Source organism: Phoenix dactylifera, chromosome 2 (genome assembly GCF_051530095.1).
Source record: "Phoenix dactylifera cultivar Ajwa chromosome 2, Ajwa_hap1_PhDact_Kaust_v1.1, whole genome shotgun sequence".
Taxonomy (NCBI): Eukaryota; Viridiplantae; Streptophyta; class Magnoliopsida; order Arecales; family Arecaceae; genus Phoenix; species Phoenix dactylifera.
Genome location: NC_143191.1, coordinates 20,580,670 through 20,597,606, shown reverse-complemented (window position 1 = coordinate 20,597,606; position 16,937 = coordinate 20,580,670). Strand labels below are relative to the sequence as shown.

The following is a 16,937-nucleotide window of genomic DNA, read 5'->3' as shown; positions in this document are numbered from 1 at the left end:
TGGATGCTTGAATCAAAGGGAGATGATGTCTATCCGGACGCTGGGAAGAAATGATTTGGTTCTATCCATGGATATTGGACTTAATCCGGATTGAAAGGAAGCTTGGGAACAGCTAGCAGTTGGGAGAAGGTGATCCGGAACGCTGGCTGGTTCGGAAGTAGTAGATATGGCTGAGAGAAGATGCTCGTGATGGTTCTGTTTCGCTGAAACAGGGGATGCGTTGAACGCCATCGCGAACGGAATGATTCGTGGATGATATGGCAGCTGGGATCAAACGTGAGATGGTGTTCTCGGCTGGAATTAATCCTGAAACAGGGGAAGGCTGTGACAGACGTGGACGACAGAGTCAATCCGAACGACTGGCATGCTGCGGGATTGGTTTTGTGAGAGGAAATCTGGGATACAAGCTGATCTGGAACGAGAGGAAGCTCGGGAAGCTTCGGACGTTGGGAATAATCCAGCAGAAGGTTGCTGGTTCTCATCCAGAAGGGAAGATGAATATGAGAGGCTTGATTTTTGGAGGAGATAGACTCTGTTCTGGGATGCAGGGAATCCGAAACGTTGGGAAGAAATGAGATGATCTTGGGATGCTGATAAAGCTGGAAGATGAACACGATGCTGGCCATGGGATAGAGATGAGTCGCCGGGAGGAGATGGATTCGGCTCTATTTCGTTGGAACACGGGAGAAGGGGAGGATGGTCCGGAAGACGTTGAGGTGCTGGAAAGATTTGATTTGCATCTATCTTGGCTGAGAACATGTCCACTCGGCTGGGAATAGGTTCATGTGGTTGGAGTGTTATTTTTTATTTTTGAATGGGGAAGGGACTTGGTTTGGAAGGAATAAGGGAGTCGGTTGTTGAGCCCAATGTTGAAAGAAATAAGGAAGTTGGGAGAGTAATGAAACGGATCTGTGAGCTAAGATATTGGGAGATCAAGCTGGGATCAAACTTAGAGCATTAATCGCTAAGCACTTAGAGGGTGATGAGGACACAGCTTCAGCTGCCAACGCGACCTGCACACATTAGTTCAGACATCATCCCAATTAATTCGACTCGACCTATACACATTAGACTTAATCATTAAATAATTAAATCAACTCGAATTACCTCTTATAATTATTAAAATGCAATGATGATGGTAACACATATTTTATGGTTAAATTTACGAAATGTGTGTGTTAAAATAATAATAAGTGCTAGGAGAAAGAGGTTAATTTATATATTATTTAGCACTTATCACACCCCCCAACCTACATTTTGCTAGTCCTCGAGTAAAATAAAAAAACTAACTCACTTTCGCAGGAATCGCGATTGCATTTACCGTATGCAATAAGGCTTTAAACCCCTAGGTGGCCCTAGTGGACGAGTTTTGTCTCGTGAGGGTTTCCGGCACAGATACCCACAAACTGTTGTCTCTACTCAAAGAGTTATTGTTTTATAAAATCTAATTTCAAATGCATAAATGCCAAGAATTTCAAGAGCACACAAAGTTTTAATTACTAAGTCAGCCCAAATCCTAGGTCAGTATGCAATTCAAGTTGAGGTCATTAAGTTTCCGTTAGGGAGTTGTAAGACTTTTTATACATGGGTGCTCGGTGAAATCTGGACCATACACAAGCTAAGGCTTTAGATCCTCCAAAATACTGATAAAGCTAGTAGTTTCCAAGAATTGGTCAGATAAGACCTATTCACTGATTCAAAATCATCCTATCTTGCAGGATTTCGAGAGTTGTGGTTGTTTACTTTAATACCTCATGGTCTTTATCTGTAATATTTCAGTTTACTCGAATTTTTACAACGACGGCTTTCACACTATCGTCTTTTTCAAGGTCAAATATTATTTTCTTTCGTTGTTTTTTTTGTATTTATAAATAAATTATGCACTTTTACTCTTGTAATGATTCCTCCGTGTAGCGAGCATTCAGTCAACACTCCCACACCAGATGGCATAAGGTGTTGGGCATCAAGACTCCCCTACGGACCTATGCTCGGGTTCATTATCCGCTGACCTTTGACAATAGGTAGCCCTTTTCGATGTACCTGACTAAATTCACTCTTTTTTTTTTGATAATAGTGAATTAGATAGGTATGATTCATCAGGACTCAAGGTTGCTACCAGACTTAACAACATAATGTTGAACCTAACCCTTAGAAGTGCAGGCCATGTGTATTGTGAAATTCCAAAGTAAAATTATCTTACAACTCGCTAAAAGAACTTTTAATAAAAAGAACTCAAATTGACTTATTCCTGACTAGTCATTGGGCTTTTTAGATTTTATATACTTTGTGTCATTATCATTTCAGCACTAAAGCATAGAAATTAGGTTTTTTTTTCATTTTTTTTTGAGATAGATAAACTTATTTAAAAATACGAAAACTTTCTTTAAAAATTCGAATCCTATACCCCCCAACCTAGATCAGACATTGTCCTCAATATATTTTTTTTTGAAAATTATATTATTATTTTTATTGTTTTATATATTTTTTATTTTGGACGAAAATATGATGCATATGGAGGATAGAAGCATTTTACCGTAGTTGCATCAATAATATGAGGGATCCTGTTAAGAAAATAAAAAAAAAATACGACAAGAAAATATGCAAAAATAACCTACGAGAATTGGGTTGCCTCCCAACAAGCGCTAAGTTTAATGTCTTCAGCCAGACGCAGCGCATCCTTATCAAATCATACCGGGTTCATGCCGAGTTCTCCAAGGAAGAAAATTTGCAGGAGACTGATTGTCGGGTAAGGAGGTGACTGCTTCTATGGCCTTGTCTATATCAAAGTCAAAATAGGCCAAGCATATTTTCAGAGGGTCATCTGCCAAAATATAGGAAAGGGTTTCTTCTATAAGATCGTCCATTTTGTCTATTAGGAAGCACTCAACTTCCTTTGCAGGTTGATCAAAGGCACGAAATATATTTAACTTGACCTTCATATTCCCAAAGGATATATTCATCACCCCAGTTCTACAATTTATACTCGCATTAGCTGTAGCTAAAAAGGGGCGCCCAAGGATCACGGGGATTTGTTTCTTAGGATTATGCTCATGTTCCATATCAAGGACGATAAAATCTACTGGAAAATAGAATTTGTCTACCTTGACAAGAACATCTTCAATTATTCCTCGTGGTATTTTTACAGATCGATCAGCCAATTGAAGGGATACCGAGGTTGGTTTTAACTCACCTAACCCAAGTTTCTCATAAACTGAGTAAGGTAAAAGATTGACACTTGCCCCTAGATCTAAGAGTGCTCGATCAATGAAATTATTTCCTAAGACACAGGAGATGGTGGGAGCACCAGGATCTTTGAATTTCGGTGGGGTGTTGTTTTGGAGAATAGAACTCACTTGCTCAGTTAGGAAGACCTTTTTAGGCACATGTGTCCTAGATTTTCGCTTTTGGGTACAAAGGTCTTTGAGAAATTTGGCATAGGAAGGAACTTGTCTAATAGCATCAAGAAGCGGGAGGTTGATTTTGACTTGTTTGAAAACCTCCATCATCTCCTCTAGTGAAGTTCCTTTCTTGCCAAAGGGAGAGGGTGAATTAAGAGCTTCAGGAAATGGGACTTTTGGAATATGAGTTTGGGCAGAAGCTGGAAGAGCTGAAGAAGAAGAAGGTTTTGGATTTTCATGTGACACATTTTGCTCCTCCTCTTTACCTTCCTTATTGTTACCCTCCCCAATCTTATTGTCTACTACACGTCCACTCCTTAGGGTAGTCAGAGCATTGGCTTGTTCATGATGAATTGTATTTAGCTGATTTTCTTGAGCCATGTATTGTCCCCTAGGATTACTCACTGGTTGGCTTGGAAGCTTTCCTTCCTCTTGCTTGTTCAGTGCATTAGCTAGTTGCCCCATTTGGGATTCTAGCTTGGCGATAGATTGTGTGTGAGACTGCACCAATTGTGTAATAGTTTCCAAACCTTGAAGGGAGGTCAACACTTTCTCCTCAAAGGCTGTGTTTCTTTGGGGTGAAGGAGGAGTGTATTGAAATTGAGTCAAAGGATGGTAGGGATTAACATTCTGGAATGGTTGAAAGTTTTGGGAATAAGGCTGGGAAGTAATGGAAGTCTGCTACTTCCAAGAGAAATTTGGATGGTTGCGCTTGATGAGAGCACAAAAGTGCGATTTACACATCACTTAAATTAATATTATTGCTAATAAATAATGATAAAAGTGTTGCATTAATATTATATTTTTGTGGTGCAAAGGTTATTGTAAATCAAGAGTTTAAATGCGCATTTTGTATAGTTTGGGATAAGGCATGGCTCCAAGCCTAATGATGTTAGGAGCATAATTGAACCTGGCCAAGCACATTTGCACCGGAGCTACACATGTCTACATGCCATAGCCTCTTCCCGTGACACATGCCAAAGATCCTGCTGCAGCCCTCATCCATTACCATCTTCAGCATACCGCGAGCTCCCGGATTCGTGATTTGATATCAGAGGCTTCCCAGCGTCCGCTCCTCCTCGAGTCCATTCACAACCCGATCAACGCTCCCATGCTTCATTCCGTGAATCCTCCCAGCGGCTGAACGGAAGAGATCACGCGCCTCCCAGCTTCCTCCATCTCCATTCCCGAGCGTGCGACCCCGTATCAGAGCCTCCTCCGATCCCGCTGCATCTCCTAGCCGATTCACAGCCGGAACTCGCGTCTGAGCATCCCACGGCCAGCCAGGATCCGCCTACCCCGCATTCTCAGCAGCGGACTTCCAGCCTTCCCGCATTTCATCCATAGCGCGTCGTCCTCACCCGAGATCAGCGTCCATGATCCTCTCACAACGATCTCCCAGCATCCGCGATCAGCTCTCGAGCATCTCTGTGCATCCATTTGAAGAAGATTGGGATTCATGCCAAGCCTCCACACCTCAGTCTCCTCCGGCCATCCGCGATCACCGCCCAGCCATCCGCCTCCTCCACAGCATCCGCGACTTCATCCTTCCAACCTCACGCGCCCAAGATCAGCCGTTCGCATTGATTTCCAGCGCATCCCCAAGATCCATAGAGGGGGGAGATGAGTATAAGAGGGGCTGGGATTGGGAAGAGAAGGGGGAGCTCCGATTCCGATTTGAAGAAGAAAACAGAGGAGCCTGGCTGCTGCAGTAGTAAGAAAAAGAGGAAAAAAAAAGAGAAAGAAACAGGGGATGCCCTGTTTCTGTTATTAAAAAAAAAAGAGTGAGAAAGAGAGAGGAAGATGGAGGGCTGATATTCTAGGTGATGGGTGAAGAGAGATCATTTGGTATACCAAATTCATGATGTAAATTCTAATCCTTTGCTTTATACGATTTATCTTTTGATTATGCCATGATTCTTATATGTTGAAAATTCTTTTATGATTTATGCTTATTGATATATGTCTTCCTCGATTATTTGATTCATCGTTGACGTTATAAGGCACGTTGAATGCTTAACAAAAGAATTCATGTTATCAAGAACATACTCCATAATTAAATTTTCTGCTTATAATTCTTAAAGAAAACAAAAGAATCATAGAATTTATCGCATGAATTTGATATTATCAAAGGAGATTCTGGATCCCTGCACCATCTTAATCTATCCTAACTTCGATTCTCTATTTATTCGATTTATTTTCTATCTGCAAAACATCATCTTAACCCACGAATTTATTGAATTAATTAATCTGAAATTACGCTAATAATCCATATTTCGTTCCCTGAGGAATCGACCTCGGACTTCCGAGTTATACTACTTGTGCGATTCTCCTGCACTTGGGAAAACAATTTTATTTTTGCACCAAGTTTTTGGCGTCGTTGCCGGGGAACAGCTGAGTTATTAGTATAATTTTAGATTTAATTTTTACCTTAGTAGTTAGTATTTTTCTTTTGAAAAAAAAAATTACTACTATTTTTAATTCACTGCACAGTCTGCATCAAACTCTGATATCATAGAAATTAGCCGTCTGATTGGACTAAAATTTGGTCAGCTAGTGCACGACACATTGTTAGATAATCTGAACGGTCTGATTGACATTCCGACATTTTTAAGACCATCAGATTAATACGAAACCTTGCTGCTTTCTACTTTAAATTTCAGCATTTATTTTTTTTAGAATCAGAATTTTATCATTATCATATCTCATTAACCCTTGTTGCTAATTGAAAATTTAAGAAAAAAAAACTTTAAGAAAAGATCAAGGGTGATTATTCAAAACTAAAAAAAAAAGAAAAGAAAAAAAAATCTAAAATTTCAAATTTCAAATTTCCAATTTCAGAATTCAAATTTCAAACGTCAACTCATAAAATTTAAAAAAAAAATAATTAATTTGCTTGATCACCTATTCAATGAAATTTAATGTCATGTCATAAAACATTAAAAAAAAAATCTCTTGATTGTTGCATATAGTATAAGGCATCAGCATAAAATATTCTAAGGGCTGAACCCATTTAAAAAGATAAGGTCGGGATTTCATCACTCGTCCTTAGCCCAAAAATCACCCCAGTGCATAAATATCCTAAGCTTAACTAAAATCAACTAGACGTTGGCCCCTAAGGACATTCGAGCTCAATAGGACGAAGACCACCGAAAGTTGCACCAATTTCGCTCTGTGGCTTAGTTGATGTCTAGGCAAGCTTTGTCCCTATAAGGGAGACAGTTCATCTGTTCGAGACAAGTGGGTTTTAAGTGGGACCTTTGCGAACGCATCGTGACCCCTCCACTTACCTGGGAGCTTACCTGGTCAACTCGGTTCATTAGACCGGATTGGAGGCTTAGGTCTCCTCTTCAAACTAGTTAGGAGCTGTCTAGAAATTTAAGAAAAACATTAGAAATTGAGGTGTAATATTTTGTTGCATGTTTGATTGTGAATAAAATTTTTGTTTTAGGATATCGTTTTAGGGTAACTTTAGTTGGTACTTATATTTATTTTTTATTTTCTTTTATTTTTTTAAAAAAAGAAAAAGAAAAAAAAAGAGAGAAATATTTTGCATGCTAAAGTGGAATAGGGACGACACCGGTCGATTAAGTCGTACAACTTTAGATCATCCCTTAGGACATACCCCTGAAATTCCTTCGCAGTATCTCACACCTTGTGAGATGGCTGATTTAAATGAAGATGCGGGGAGTCACCACAATCGAGAACGAGAACCCCATGTTATGACTCTAAGACAATACCTACAACCGGCTAGGACTAGTCAGCCTTCATGCATAATTTTTCCTGATAATGTAGGACATTTTGACATCAAACCCGAGGTAATTCAATTGCTGCCTAAGTTCCACGGGTTAGAGTCCAAGAGTCCGTATCTTCATTTAAAGGATTTTGAAGAATTGAGCATTACATTTAGAGTGCCAAACGTCACCGAGGATGTCCTCAAGCTGACATTGTTTTCTTTCTCTCTAAAGGATAAGGCCAAAACATGGCTAAACTCTTTGCGACCTAGATCAATAAGAAATTGGCAAGATATGCAGAGAGAATTTTTAAAGAAGTTCTTCCCCACACAAAGGACTAACTTTTTGAAAAGACATATCAGCAATTTCCAACAAAAAGATAATGAAACATTTTATGAATGTTGGAAAAGATTTAAAGACCTTCTTCTCTTATGCCCTCATCACGGATTCGAAACTTGGAGAACCATTAGCTTCTTTTATGAAGGTTTATCTCCACAGTTGAAACAATTTGTAGAGACCATGTGCAATGGTAGATTTTTAGAAAAACAACCTGATGAGGCATGGGAGTATTTGGATTCCCTTGCTGAGACTGCCCAACTTTGGGATAACGGGGATAGAAGCAACAAGTCTTTGCCTAAGCCTACTAGCTCTGTACATGGAGGCCTTTACAACCTCAAAACTGAGGATGATCTTCACGCTAAAATGGCAGTCCTCACTAGGAAGGTAGAAGAAATTGAGCTTAGGAAGGTTGAGCCTGTCAAGACTATAGAGCTTAGAAACGAGTGTTGTGGTATCTGCGATATGTCGGGTCATACTACTACTGATTGTCCCACCATACCGGCATTCAAAGAAGTCTTGCACGATCAAGCAAATGCTATGAACTCCTACCAAAAGCCTTATAATGATCCATACTCGAATACCTATAACCCTGGTTGGAAGAATCATCCAAACTTTAGGTGGAGAAACGATCATCCTCAACAGTCACAACATTCAGCTCCTCCACCTGCACATCCTACTTATGCACCATCACCTTCTCAAAAGCCAAATATCGAGGATACCTTGCAATCCATACAAACTTTTCTACAAGGTCAAGCTAATATCAATGCTCAAAATACTCGAAATTTTGAAGACATAAGGAACCAATTGTCAATGTTGACTACCGTCCTAAGTACCCAAGAGAAGGGTAAGCTTCCAGCTCAACCCCAACCTAACCCACAAGTGCACGGTAGTAATAATACGGCTCCTTCTAGTTCGCATACAGAACATGCAAAGAGCATCATGACTTTGCGTAATGGGAAAGTCATTGATCAAACCGTCCCTTTGAGACCGCAGGTCACTTCTAATGCTGATGCTCCCAAAGTCGATGAAAGGAACAAAGAAGAAGTTGAGGTCCCAACTTCTACCGAGAAAGTTAAATGTCCTTTTCCTCCACCTTTTCGTAAAGCCGTTGCAAAAGCTCGAACCTAATTTTGAAATTCTTGAACTTTTTAAACAAGTAAAGATCAACATACCTCTTCTTGATGCAATCAAACAAGTACCCTCATATGCCAAATTTTTGAAGGACTTGTGTACTGTCAAACGCCGATTAAATGTTAAGAAGAAGGCATTTTTAACTGAAAATGTGAGTGCTATTTTGCAGCACAACATTCTCCCTAAATATAAAGATCCAGGTTGCCCAACCATCTCATGCATCATAGGTGACTTTAGGATAGAGCGAGCATTGTTAGATTTAGGGGCGAGTGTGAATTTATTGCCATATTCTGTATATGAGCAACTTGGTTTAGGTGAGTTGAAGCCAACCTCCGTCACTTTGCAATTAGCTGACAGGTCAGTTAAAATTCCAAGGGGGATTATCGAGGATGTATTAGTCCAAGTAGACAAGTTCTACTTTTCTGTCGATTTTATTGTATTGGACACACATCCGGCTTCGAACTCACAGTCTCAGATTCCGGTCATTTTAGGACGTCCGTTCCTTGCAACTTCTAATGCATTGATTAATTGTAGGAATGGCGTCATGAAGCTTTCTTTCGGTAATATGACCTTAGAACTGAACATTTTTAATGTGTGCAAACAACCCAATGATTCCGAAGAGAGTAAGGAGGTTGATTGGGTTGAAACCATCGCAGAAGATTATTTGTTAGCTAAAGCAATTAACGACCTATTCAATGATAGCTTAATTGATTGGTGTCCTAATGGAACCAATGGTAATAATTTGTCAGTCACACCTATTGTGGATAATCTAGATATCAAGATGGTCAATGGGTGGAGACCAAAAGAAGGAGAATTTGAGAGATTGTCGCCTCGAGAGGTGAAAATAGAACCATCCCATGAGCAAGCACCCAAGCTCGAATTGAAACCCTTACCAAAGGAACTTAAGTATGCTTTTCTTGGACCCGAAGATACTTTTCCTGTAATCATCTCGTCTGGACTTGATCATAACCAAGAAGGAAAATTAATTGATGTTTTAAAGAATCATAAAGGAGCCTTAGGGTGGTCTATTGCCGATTTGAAGGGAATTAGCCCCTTAATTTGCACGCACCGGATATATTTGGAGGACAATGCCAAAACCACAAGGCAAATGCAACGAAGGTTAAATCCTACAATGAGAGATGTGGTTAAGGCAGAAGTCCTCAAGTTGCTTGACGTGGGTATTATTTACCCAATTTCCGACAGCAAGTGGGTAAGCCCTACTCAAGTCGTTCCTAAGAAATTGGGTTTGACGGTAGTAAAAAATGAACAAGGTGAACTAGTTCCAACTCGTGTCCCGACGAGTTGGCGCATGTGTGTTGACTACCGAAAGCTGAATTTGGTCACACGAAAGGATCACTTTCCTCTACCCTTCTTAGACCAAGTATTGAAGAGGGTTGCAGGGCATGATTTCTATTGTTTTCTCGATGGCTATTCGAGATATTATCAAATTGAAATTTCACAGGAAGATCAAGAGAAGACTACCTTCACTTGTCCTTTTGGCACATTTGCTTTCCGACGAATGCCATTCGGGTTGTGTAATGCACCTGCAACATTCCAAAGATGCATGCTCAGCATCTTTGAAGACATGAACGAGAAATTTTTGGAAGTGTTCATGGACGACTTCTTCGTTTTTGGCGACACATTTGATGATTGCCTGTCACATTTACAAGCTGTCTTAGCTCGATGTATGGAAAAGAATTTGATACTGAATTGGGAGAAATGCCACTTCATGGTGCCAAAGGGAATTGTCTTAGGACATATTGTTTCATCGAAGGGCATGGAAGTAGATAGAGCTAAGACTGATTTAATTGCTAAGCTACCTGCACCCAAGACGGTTGGAGATGTTAGATCATTTTTGGGTCATGCCGGATTCTATAGGAGGTTCATCAAGGACTTTAGTATCATAGCTCGACCATTATGTAACCTCCTATCCCTTGATACACCGTTCAATTGGACTGAAACCTGTCAGGAGGCATTCAAAAAGTTAAAGTCTATGCTTAGCACTGCACCCATCGTTCGACCACCCGATTGGTCATTACCTTTTGAGATTATGTGCGATGCTAGCGACTATGCAATAGGAGCTGTCTTAGGACAACGCAAGGATAATAAGCCATATGTCATTTACTATGCAAGCAAAATCTTAAACGATGCTCAAATGAATTACACTACCACCGAGAAGGAATTGCTTGCAGTAGTATTTGCCTTAGATAAATTTCGCTCTTATATCCTTGGTGCTCCTATTGTTATCTTCACGGACCATGCGGCACTAAAATATTTGTTGGATAAGAAAGAGGCCAAACCACGCTTAATACGATGGATACTTCTACTCCAAGAATTTGACATCACTATCAAAGATAAAAAAGGAGTAGAGAATGTGGTTGCTGACCATTTATCACGATTAGTTTTTCATGATTCAGTGCCACAGTTTTCCATCAAGGACTCATTCCCTGAAGAGCAGTTGTTTGCACTTTCTAGTATACCATGGTATGCAGATATTGTAAATTTTCTTGTTACAAGCCGGATGCCGGAGCATTGGGGGTCGACAGATAGAAAAATTTTCTTGCGCGAAGTAAAGAATTATTACTATGATGAACCCTATTTATTTAAATATTGCAATGATCAAATCTTTAGACGATGCATACCGGATCATGATATACAAAGCGTACTCTCTTTCTGCCATACTGATGCTTGTGGTGGACACTTTGTCTCTAAGAAAACTGTTGCAAAGGTCTTGCAATGTGGTTTCTATTGGCCTACTATGTTCAAAGAGGCCCACGAGTTCTGCAGAACATGTGATCCATGTCAACGTATTGGAAGTCTAACTCGTAGGCAAATGATGCCTCTTCAACCCATTACTATTATCGAAATTTTCGATTGTTGGGGCATCGATTTTATGGGCCCATTCCCACCATCTTTTGGATATGAGTACATTTTAGTCGGTGTCGAATATGTGTCCAAATGGGTAAAAGCTGTTGCTTGTAAGACCAATGATCACAAACCTGTCCTGAAGTTTTTAAAAGAAAATATTTTTTCACGATTTGGGATGCCTAAAATCATAATTAGTGATGGTGGAAAACACTTTTGTAATAAGCCTTTCGAAACCTTATTGAAAAAATATGGTGTCACCCATAGAATTGCTACCCCATATCATCCGCAAACCAGTGGCCAGGTAGAGTTAGCCAATCGAGAGATCAAACGTATTTTAGAGAAAACGGTGAACCCATCACGGAAAGATTGGTCCTTGAAACTATCAAATGCATTATGGGCTTATCGTACTGCATACAAAACCAATCTTGGCATGTCTCCCTACCGGCTAGTCTACGGAAAAGCGTGTCATTTGCCCGTAGAAATAGAACATAAATCGTATTGGGCAATTAGAAAATTAAATTTTGATTTACAAGATGCCGGTCTAGCTAGAAAATTGCAATTAAACGAGCTTAATGAGATTCGCAGAGATGCTTATGACAATGCTAAAATTTGCAAAGAACGAATGAAGATCTTACATGATAAATCAATTTTAAAAAAATCTTTTGAACCTTTGCAAAAAGTTCTTTTATATGATTCCCGCTTAATTCTGTTTCCTGGTAAGTTGCGATCGAGATGGACAGGTCCTTACATTATAAAAACTGTTTTTCCACATGGGGCGGTTGAGATTGAGAATCCACGGGATGGTAGAATTTTTAAGATAAATGGACACAGACTTAAACCTTTTCTTGAGAATTTTGCAGATGAAGAAGACTCCTTTTTCTTGGGGGAGCCTTCTTATGACTGAACATGAAGGCAAAGGTATGTGTATATTAGTTAGGATTATTTTTCTAGTTTTGTAGGTTTCATTTTCTGGATATCAACAGCTCAAGGTATTCCTCTTCTCTCCAATGTTATTTTCTCTACTGTCTTTCATTATAATTTTCTTGTATCTATTACATTGATGACAATGCAATGTTTAAGTTGGGGGGAGGGAACTATTTTGCAAAAAAAAAAAAAAAAAAAAATTGTTTTTGCATTCTTTTTAGCAAATGCACATGTATTTTCATATTGAGTTTGTGCAACTATTAAGGCAAGGAATACATGCATACTATGACTGATTAGAGACCTATTATTAGATCCCCACACACGTATTTAATGATTATAGGAAGGCCTCAGGAGTTCACATTTGTTTAATGCATTTTTATTAAGCTATATCTGTAAAAGAAGTACGAGTATCCTTGTCCGTACTATAAGGTTCTTGATTTGGTTTTCACATAAAGATCGAGGTTGAATACCCCGGCTAGATCATCTAAGTGCCTTATGTTCCGATCTTGGTTGACCTATAGTCACGTTGCAGTCACATTATATGGTTCAGTTTACCTTCTCTATTTTGAAAAAAAAAATTAAATAAATAAATAAATGAGGAGATGACAAGTCTAACCTCGTGGCGTAGTTTGGTTCGAGTAATTAAGCCCGAGGGGTGTTTACACCTAATGCCTTGAGCCAACTGGATCAAGAGTCATTGGCCGAAAACTCGCTACATGGACCTTGCTAGAGCCTAAGGGGGTTGGACTATTGTAATCACCATATGTGTTTCCAATATATATATATATATATATATATATATATATATATATATATAAAGCATGAATAGGGTTGGTCGGGCTGAACCCAGTGACATGTGGTAATGGCTGGTTTGACTCCATTGTATTGGACCTTTGTGTACTTTGGATATTTAGTTGGGATTGATAGCTCTTTCTTTACATACGAACCATTCTTGACGAATGTAGATAACATGTGATATTCTGAAAATTTGATAGATCAGGTTCTAATAAACTGTAGTAAACACTTGCGAACTTGAGTAGTGCACCTAAAATTCAAGCGGTACCATGTTGTGGTGGAGGTATTAGTGCTCTAAGAAAGTCATTCTGTTTATGCATACTACACTTTAGTATTCCCCTTGCTTTGATAGTTGCCAAACTTGAGAAAAATATATATATCACGTGTGTATTAACCTAGATTTCATTATATAGCATTTTATGAATTATATTTGTGGGTAACATCACTGCAAATCCTCACGAGACAATACTCGTCCACTAGGGTAATCTAGGGATTTAACGGCTTGTTGCACGTGCTAAGTGCAATCGTGATTCCTACGAAAGTGAGTACTTAACTTAATTTTATACAATTAGTTCTAATAAAACATCAAAGGGTCAACCGACACTTTTTGTACTCTCATGTTATTAATTACTCTGAATTGCTAGAGACTAGCAATAAGCTAGTTGGTGGGTGTGATGAGAGCACAAAAGTGTGATTTACACATCACTTAAATTAATATTATTGCTAATAAATAATGATAAAAGTGTTGCATTAATATTATATTTTTGTGGTGCAAAGGTTATTGTAAATCAAGAGTTTAAATGCGCATTTTGTATAGTTTGGGATAAGGCATGGCTCCAAGCCTAATGATGTTAGGAGCATAATTGAACCTGGCCAAGCACATTTGCACCGGAGCTACACATGTCTACATGCCATAGCCTCTTCCCGTGACACATGCCAAAGATCCTGCTGCAGCCCTCATCCATTACCATCTTCAGCATACTGCGAGCTCCCGGATTCGTGATTTGATCTCAGAGGCTTCCCAGCGTCCGCTTCTCCTCGAGTCCATTCACAACCCGATCAACGCTCCCATGCTTCATTCCGTGAATCCTCCCAGCGACTGAACGGAAGAGATCACGCGCCTCCCAGCTTCCTCCATCTCCATTCCCGAGCGTGCGACCCCGTATCAGAGCCTCCTCCGATCCCGCTGCATCTCCTAGCCGATTCACAGCCGGAACTCGCGTTCGAGCATCCCACAGCTAGCCAGGATCCGCCTACCCCGCATTCTCAGCAGCGGATCCAGCCTTCCCGCATTTCATCCATAGCGCGTCGTCCTCACCCGAGATCAGCGTCCATGATCCTCTCACAACGATCTCCCAGCATCCGCGATCAGCTCCCGAGCATCTCTGTGCATCCATTTGAAGAAGATTGGGATTCATGCCAAGCCTCCACACCTCAGTCTCCTCCGGCCATCCGTGATCACCGCCCAGCCGTCCGCCTCCTCCACAGCATCCGCGACTTCATCCTTCCAACCTCACGCGCCCAAGATCAGCCGTTCGCATTGATTTCCAGCGCATCCCCAAGATCCATAGAGGGGGGAGATGAGTATAAGAGGGGCTGGGATTGGGAAGAGAAGGGGGAGCTCCGATTCCGATTTGAAGAAGAAAACAGAGGAGCTTGGCTGCTGCAGTAGTAAGAAAAAGAGAAAAAAAAAATAGAAAGAAACAGGGGATGCCTTGTTTCTGTTATTAAAAAAAAAAGAGTGAGAAAGAGAGAGGAAGATGGAGGGCTGATATTCTAGGTGATGGGTGAAGAGAGATCATTTGGTATACCAAATTCATGATGTAAATTCTAATCCTTTGCTTTATACGATTTATCTTTTGATTATGCCATGATTCTTATATGTTGAAAATTCTTTTATGATTTATGCTTATTGATACATGTCTTCCTCGATTATTTGATTCATCGTTGACGTTATAAGACACGTTGAATGCTTAACAAAAGAATTCATGTTATCAAGAACATACTCCATAATTAAATTTTCTGCTTATAATTCTTAAAGAAAACAAAAGAATCATAGAATTTATCGCATGAATTTGATATTATCAAAGGAGATTCTGGATCCCTGCACCATCTTAATCTATCCTAACTTCGATTCTCTATTTATTCGATTTATTTTCTATCTACAAAACATCATCTTAACCCACGAATTTATTGAATTAATTAATCTAAAATTACGCTAATAATCCATATTTCGTTCCCTGAGGAATCGACCTCGGACTTCCGAGTTATACTACTTGTGCGATTCTCCTGCACTTGGGAAAACAATTTTATTTTTGCACCAGCGCCACCCTGGGTTATAAGTGTTAGAATATGGATCATTACCCGGTCGGGACTGTGTTTGGGCAGCATTTACTTGCTCTTGCACAAATTCAGGGAATTGTGCTGCCGAAGGGCATTCATGAATAGGGTGAGACGGGCTAGAACAAAGAGCACAGACTTGTGCTTGGAAAAAATTTGGAAGCTGTTCTCTAGACATTAGCTGGTCCAACTTGCGGGACAGTGCATCTACTTTGTCAGATAGACCTATGGACTGGCTAACTTCATATATGGTCCCTTTTCTTTGAGAACTCGGGGGTGCTTGACGAGCGGAGGAGGCATGGTGGAGAGAGTTTTCATTAAGGTTTTCAAATAATTGCCATGCCTCATGGTCACTTTTAAGCATGAAAGTTCCTCCGCATGCGGCATCGATCATCTGACGGTTTTGTTCAGTCAATCCGTCATAGAAACATTGCACTAATTGCCATTTAGGTATTTGATGATGCGGGCATTTTCGGAGTAAGTCTCTAAATTTTTCCCAAGTTTCATGAAATTCTTCCCCGTCAGATTGGGAGAAGCTCGTGATAGCACGCCGAAATTGGTTTGTTCTTCCTATGGAAAAATATTTCTTTAGAAATTCATGTTGCATTTGAGCCCATGAAAGAATGAAATTGGCTTCTAATGAATGGAGCCACTGCTTAGCTCTATCCTTAAGGAAAAAAGGAAACAGCCTAAGTTTCAGAGCATCATCAGTGAAGTTCTGAATTTTGACAGTAGTGCAGATCTCAAGGAACTCATCTAAATGTCTGTATGGGTCTTCATTGTTGAGTCCATAAAAAGAGGGAAGCATTTGGATGACACTAGACTTAATTTCAAACTGCACAGCAGCCGTGGTATCAGGTAGTCGAATACAAGATGGAGAGGTATAAATGAAAGGAGTAAAGTACTCCTTTAACAGTTTGGGTTGCTCTTCAGCCATCTCGACAAGTGGTGTAGATCCTATGGTTCTATAGGTACGGATTTCGGCTCGAAGGGCCCTAATAGAACGTTCTATTTCAGAATCAAAAGGTACTAATTCAGGAGATCTGGAACGACACCCTAGCATACACTAATGCTTTTCTAATCAGTCAAGTGCGGTCAAGCATGCATTAAAAGAAAAAGACTTCAAATCCTTATGTTTGCCCTAAAATCACTAGACAGCTCCTAACAGGTTTGAAGAGGGCACCTAAGCCTCCAATCCGGTCTAATGAGCTGAGTTGACCAGGTAAGCTCCCAGGTAAGTGGGGGGGTCACAATGCGTTGCAAAGGTCCCATTTAAAAACCACTTGCCTCGAACAGATGAACTGTCTCCCTTGGGACAAAGCTTGCCTAGACATCAACTGAGCTACAGAGCGAAATTGGTGCAACTTTCGGTGATCTTCGTCCTATTGAGCTCGAATGTCCCTAGGGC

At 40.1% G+C, this 16,937-nt stretch overlaps 1 non-coding gene across 1 annotated transcript; it reads right to left on the bottom strand.

The window, feature by feature from the left end:
- Positions 1–7,472: 7,472 nt before the first annotated feature.
- On the bottom strand, positions 7,473–7,581 carry LOC120105996 (small nucleolar RNA R71). Its single transcript, XR_005508246.2, has one exon. It is a non-coding gene; the product is annotated as a small nucleolar RNA R71 (small nucleolar RNA).
- Between the last annotated feature and the right edge of the window lie 9,356 nt (positions 7,582–16,937).